This window comes from Orycteropus afer, unplaced genomic scaffold (genome assembly GCF_000298275.1).
Source record: "Orycteropus afer afer isolate SDZICR_OR568_19922 unplaced genomic scaffold, OryAfe1.0 scaffold00017, whole genome shotgun sequence".
NCBI lineage: Eukaryota > Metazoa > Chordata > Mammalia > Tubulidentata > Orycteropodidae > Orycteropus > Orycteropus afer.
Window position 1 is genome coordinate 9,803,413 of NW_006921604.1, and position 7,431 is coordinate 9,810,843.

The window sequence follows — 7,431 nt, forward strand, 5'->3', positions numbered from 1 at the left end:
AAAAAAAAAAAAAAAAAGAAAAACAGGTATAGTAGGAGTGACTGAGTGAGAGAACTGAGAAGAAAGAAAGTTGGGGTTGCAGAGCAGAATAGTTTAAGATTTTGGAAGTGGAACATGTGGGACACCCTCATGCACTACCTCTCGTTCTCTCAACCTTACCTCTGACTCCACTCACAGCTAAGGCAAACAGTGACTACCAGCTCTCATTGCTTTGCGCTGGTGCTTTCCTGCTCCTGCTCACTCTGGACCCCTGCCTCCCACTCTCTCCCACTGCCTGCCTCCTGCAGTCCTAATTTCAAGGAGAAATGGAAACCCCTACAGATCTTCCTACTCATCCACATGAATCATATGAGCAAAACAAAGGGCAGAAGGATGGTTTGGGGGTGTGGGTGATGAGAGGAATAAATTAGTATATGTGCTACCAAATGAGCAAAAGAGAGGAATAAATTAGCATGCAGGGCTTTGGGCTATGCCACATTTCTGCTGACCTTAGGAGTGTTCGGCTGGTGTGAGCAAAAAGTTCTGGTTATCTGTTTATTCAGAGTTCCTCACAGCAGAAAGAAGGAAGCATGTGTTAGGAACTTCAGCTAGAGGGACTAAGCAGAAGAAGGACTAGAAAGATTGAGGGTTGTAAGCGGGTGGCTAGATACAGACCGAAGTACAATGGCCTGAACAGTTCCCTTCTATTTCTATGGAGCTGTTCATTCTTAAATTCACATAGTCTGCACTGATTCATTGGTCTCTGTCTTAAGCTGGGTTCTCTAGAGAAACAAAACCAGCGAAGCTTATATGTATACACACACACACACACACACGTGTGTGTGTGTATACATATATACATGGGAACTCTGGTGATGTAGTGCCTAAGGCATTTGACTGCTAACCAGAAGACTGGCAGTTCATATCCACCAGCCCCTCCTTGGAAGGAAGATTGAGCAATCTACTTCCATAATGGTACAGCCTAGGAAACCCAAGGAGTGGTCACTATGAGTTGGATCCAACTCAATGACAGTGAGTTATATATATCACACTGCAGTGAATTGCTTGATGTGGCCCTTCTAGCCATCGTCCTCCATTCTGTGATGTTTTGTAAATTCCATTATCCATGCCTGTTTGGGGTACTGTGGTAGTTAAGGTCAGGTATCAACTTGGCTGGGCAGCTGGTAGTAGTCATTCCCTATAATGACTGGCAATCGACTCTGTGATGGGATTTAGGTTAATTCTGTTGGGGCAACGCAGGTGGAATGTATCTTGAGTCCTGCCTTGCTGGAGGGTATAATTCAAATCACCACCCTTAGCTTCCCTGAGGGTATACCTACCCATCTCTTGGGAAGATTCGTTCTCCTTTTGCTCCAGCTTTGTGTCTTGGATCATCCTCATCTCACCCCTGGATTTGGGACACCAGCTGTCATCTGATCTGCTGATCAAGGTTCATCAAACCCCGAGAATTGGGAGGATCCGCCAGACCTACTCAAGGCCCTGGGACTCGCCAGCCTGCCAGCCTCTACCACTACTGCGTGAGACGAACCCTTGGGTGTCTGTGAGTTCTGTGAGGCGTTACAGCGGAATACAGAACCCTAAGACTGGGGAAATTACTGGGAGGAAGAGGAGGAGTTAATGTCTGAAATGATGGAGCGGCATGGTAGTTTGGACATTTGGGACATCTTTGACCTCCGCCTCATGGGGACCGGCCTCGTGCTGATCTTTCTAAGAGAAATTGTTCAAACACACACACACACATGGATACGTGTGTGTGTGTGTATATATATACATATATATATGTGTGTGTGTGTGTGTGTATATATATATATATATAGAGAGAGAGAGAGAGAGAGAGAGAAATTTATTTCAAGGAAATCACTCTTGCAGTTGTACAGCCTGGCAAGTCCCAAATCTGCGGATCAAATGTTAAGCTGGAGGCTTCTCCTGACTCATGCAGCTCCAGAGGCTGACAAACTCAAGACTGGAAGTCAGTGTAGCAGGCTGAGAGGAGCTCTGGTGGCATAGTGGGTAAAACATTTGGCTGCTAACCTGAAGGTCAGGAGTTCAAACCCACCAGCTGCTCTGTGGGAGCAAGATGAGGCAATCTACTTTAATAACGATTTATAGCCTTGGAAACCCAGTGGGGGTTGCTATGAGTTGGAATTGACTCTAGGAGTGTGGGTTTGGTTTTTTGTTTATAGCAAGCTGCTGTCTTCAGAGGCCGATGACTCCAAGAATGGCAAGTAAAATGGCAGATTGTCAGCTCACAGGCTGAGAAGGCAACAATTCCAAGTTCAAGGCTTTTGAACTCCTGGTTCAAGGCCAGGAACTAGAGATGACGACAGGCCAAATGCAGGATCTAAAATGAGCAAAAAGCCAGGGACCTCTCCCAAAGCATTTCCATACATACTGGAAGCAGGATACACCCTGCAGGCAACTCCCCTTCAACTGATTAGCTGCTCACACCAGATTCCACCAAGGAGGTGATTGCACCATGTCCAATCTCATCATGGAGAATAACTACATCACAACTGCCAAGCCAATCAAAATCATGGCCCAGTCAAGTTGACACACAACTACTTCCTCCATGGGGAAAAAAATGTACTGTCTCAATAATGCTTCTCTGTGCTTTTCCTCAAAGTCATGATGAGATTCCCAGAATCAAATTTTTTGTGTGTGTGATCCAAATTGAATTTAGTTATGTGTAACATTTACCTGCATGCATTTCTAGGTACTTACTTGCATGCTAACTTTATCCGTCTTACCTAAATCTACCTTTATTTTCCCTGTGTCCTGAGTTCCTTTAAATTTATTTTTCAAAAGTAAATTCAATGTGGAATCCTGGATTGGATCCTGGACTAGAAAAAAATTATTTTACAAAATTTTATAATTTTGCTCTAAAGGATATTAGTGGAACAATTGGCAAGATTTGAATGAGGTCCATAGATTAGATAATAGTATTTTATCAATGTTAATTTATTGGCTTGATATTGCACTGTGGTTATGTAAAAGAATGTCCTTGTTTTTAGGAGATACGTACTAAAATATTGCAGTGTACAAGGACATCATGTACATAACTTTCTCTCAAATGGTTAACAAATATGTGTGTCTGGGTGGAAAGAGAGAAGGAGAATGTGAAATGTGATAAAATGTTAACATCTAGAGTTCTGGGAAAAGGGTAATTCTTTGAACTATTTTTACAAATTTATTTCAAAATAAAAAGTTAAAAAATATATATTTTTTTAAAATAAAGAGGATGTTAAATAAACAATATATATATTTTCAATCTCCTTCATTAAAATAAAAATCTTTTCAAGTAATTTCAAAATATGCCTGCCACTGTTTCAAGCATTGAGGATATAGCAGTGAAAAAAGCAGCAAAATCACTGCCTTTATACATCAAAAATACAGCAGTGTCAGAGAGCTAAGACAGGGAAAACAGACTTGACTGCTAGATATGGTGTTGAAGATAAAAGAAGGGGGTCACAAGCCAAGGAGTGTGGCGGCCTATAGAAGCTGGCAATTACTTTCAGCTTGCAACCAACAAGAAACAGGAGCTGGGCCTTACAACCACAAGGAACTGAATTCCGCCAAAAATTAAAGTGAGAATGGAAATGGATGGTTCCCTAGAGCTTCTAAGAAGAAACACATCCCATCCTTGAAGTGCTGTCACTAGGACTGGTGTCAACCAGTGCAGTAATTTAAGGTGTCACACACCTCCACCCTATGGACCTCCTCCGATACCAGACCATGTATTGTTGTTGTTGTTAGGTGTCATCGAGTCAGCTCTGACTCATAGTGATCCTACATGCCGTGGTCCAGCAGAGGGAAGGGGAGAGCCGAAGATGAAGAACAAGGAGAGGCTCAGACTGATGATCTGAAGCAAAGCTTTATTTTTTGCAGGCATAATATATCTATTCTGAGTACAAAGGCACAGTCATAAACTTTCTCAAAACTTCTTGTTCCTTCCCACGGACACTATACCCCAAAATACAACTTGCTAATCATATCAGTTCTTATAGAAACTCCCTGTTCTTAATAAACATTCTTGTCTGAGAACTGGGAGCATGAGAAGAATAACTTGTACTTGCACCTGCATGCTCAAGGACAAACTTATTTGCAGAGTACAAAAAAACTGCTTGCACGTCTTCAATGCTGCATAAGCAAAAAAGCATAACCTTGGGACTCTAACAAAGTCCCACACCTACATACAATATGATGAAACACAGCCCGGTCTTGTGCCAGACTCAATACTTACTATACCTGAGCCCATCGTTACAGCCACTGCGTCAATCTATCTTGTTGAGGGCCTTCCTCTTTTTCGCTGACTCTTCACTTTACCAAGCATGATATCCTCCAGGGACTGGTCCTTTCTCACAACATGACCAAAGTAGATGAGACGACGTCTGGCCATTCTTGCTCCCAAGAAGCATTCTGGCTGCACTTCTTCCAGGACAGATTTGTTAGTTCTTTTAGCAGTCCATGGTACTTTCAGTATTCTTTGCCAACACCACAGCTCAAAAGCATCAACTCTTCTTCAGCCTTCCTAATTCATTGTCCAGCTTTCACATGAATATGAGGTAATTGAAAAAAACATGGCTTAGGTTAGGCACACTTTAGTCTTCAAAGAGACATCTTTGCTCTTCAGCACTTTAAAGAGTTCTTTTACAGCAGATTTACCCAGCACAATGTAATAATAATAATGAATTGTTATTCATTATTATTTCTTGATTCCTGGTTCCATGGGTGTTGATTATGGAACCAAGTAATATAAAATCTTTGACAGCTTCAAACTTTTCTCCATTTATCATGATGCTGCTTATTGGTCCAGTTGTGAGGATTTTAATTTTCTTTATGTTGAAGTGTAATCCAAACTGAAGGCTGTAGTCTATAATATTCATCAGTTAAGTGCTTCAAATCATTTTCACTTTCAGTAAGTAAGGTTGTGTCATCTGCATGCAAGTTTTTAATGAGTCTTCCTCCAGTCCTGGTGCCATGTTCTTCTTCGTGTAGTCCAGCTTCTCAGATTATATGCTCATCATACAGACTGAATAAGTATTGGTGAAAAGATACAGCCCTGATGCACTCCCTTCCTGATTTGAAACCATGCAGTATCCTCTTGTTCTGTTTGAACGACAGCCTCCTCTTCTATGTACAGGTTCCTCATGAGCACAACTAAGTGTCACTACTTGTCTGTCAGTTTGTCATACTGCAGTGGCTTGTGCATTGTGCATTGATGTGAGGCCATGCCACTGATATTGCAAATACCAGCAGGTCACCCATGGTGGACAGGTTTCAGTGGAGCTTCCTCTGATAGACTCAGAAGAAGGAAAGGGCCATCCACTTCTCAAGGAATTGGCCAGTGAAAACATTATGAATAGCAGTGAAACACTGTCTGATATATTACTGGAAAACATGATGAATAGCCCTGAAATATTGTCAAATACAGTGCTGGAAGATGAGCCCCTCAGGTCGGAAGGCACTCAAAATATGACTGGGGAAGAGCTGCCTTCTCAAAGTAGAGACAATCTTAATGATGTAGGTGGAGTAAAGCTCTTAAGACCTCCATTTGCTGATGTGGCATGACTCAAAATGGGGAGAAACAGCTGTAAACATCCATTAATAATCAGTACATGGAATGTACAAAGTATGAATGTAGGAAAATTGGAAGTTGTCAGAAATGAAAGGGAATGCATAAAGATCTATATCCTAGGCATTAGTGATCTGAAATGGACTGGTTTTGGTCATTTTGAATTAGACAGCCAGACCATATAGAATCCTTAATAATGTTTTATCAATTTAAATCATAGAATATGATGTGATAAATGTAGTTGTAAATTGCTTAAATGTAATATTTCTTAGCTTATATAAATACTAACAACAAAATTGTTTTGTAATTATAACTTTATTAGTTATAATATTATTAGTAACTGCTGAAATAATTTCTTTTAGAAGGCTCAGAACAAGGCTAGCCCCTATGAAGAAGAGGTTAAAGATGTCTCAAATGACCAACTTTTCCAAATGGCTCTACCACTCCATCATCTCAAATGTCAACTACTACTCCTCCCCTCAGAATTCTCCCTCCCATCTTATGGTTTCATATTTCACTGTAACATCTCACAGGGCTCATGAACTGCCAAGGAAATGGTTCATGTAGTAGTGGAGGCAAGTTCCAAATCCATGGGTCAGGCGTCAGTCTGGGGGATTCCCCTTACTCCTCACTCACGTGGTTGCAGGGGCGGATGAACTCAAATCACAGGTCAGATGACTGGCTGCTGTCTCAAGTGCCAAGAACCAGAGGTCAGATGATAATGGACCAAGTGCAGGAGCCAGAGCAAAAGAGTGAACTTTGCCAGAGCATTAAAATATGTTGGATGTAGACTATACTCTCAAGGAAACTAAGGGTGGTGACTTGAGTATCCCCCTCTAGGAAGGTGATAACTCAAGATACATCCCATTCTGATCTTACCATATTAACATAACAGGCAACTCACTCCAAATGGGACCAATAGCACAGAGGCTAAGATTTATGTCACAAAATGGAAGATGATGGCTAGAAGTGCTGTATTGAACAATTCATGGCACTGCAGAAACTGAGAGGAAGGCTTTTTATTTTTCCTTTTCCTTTAATTACTACTTTATTCTCAAAAAAGTTATTAATACAGGTTCACAAATACTAATTGCCACAATACTTAGCTAAAATACCAGAAAATTTGACAAAATCAGAGACTATAATAACACAGGCAGCAATAAAAGCAACAGTGTGTGCTTGTAGTTCACGAGGATGAAAGAACGTGATCTGAATCATCGTTGTCCTTGGGTAATAATCTCAGCTCTGACTGGAGCACATTAGAAGGCTCAAAAGGGAAATGAGCATAGAATTTTAAGCTTGTAGGTATACTGATGCATGTAAGCTAGGCTTTAAAATATTGTTGTCATTATAACTAACTACAGTGATATTTTTACAAAAAATAATATCTACTGAAATACTACACAAAAATTTTATAAACAGTCATTTAAGTGTCATCCCTCCTGACAGTGTGATTTAATTCTTTGTAACCCCCCTACTGACCTCACTGCTTCCCCAATGCTTTGATTTTAGCCCAGGAAGACCTGTGCCAGACTTGTGACTTCCAAAATGTTGTTGTTGTTGTTGTTATTTGCATTGTTTTAAGCTGTTAAATTTGTGACAATTTTTATGGCCACGATGGAAACTAATATACCATCCCAAGATTTACAGATTACCAGTGACATCCTTAATAGATATTTTCAAGACCTTTGCTAAGGAACCAATTTGTGACTGTTTCTAGTGCATACTATTCTCCTCCCTAAGCCCACTCCAATACAATAAAATCAACCAAAAATGTTTGATTTTTATTTAAATGTTTCTAGCTCTGGTGGCATAGTAACTAAGGCATTTGACTGCTAACCAGAAGGCTGGAGGTTCAA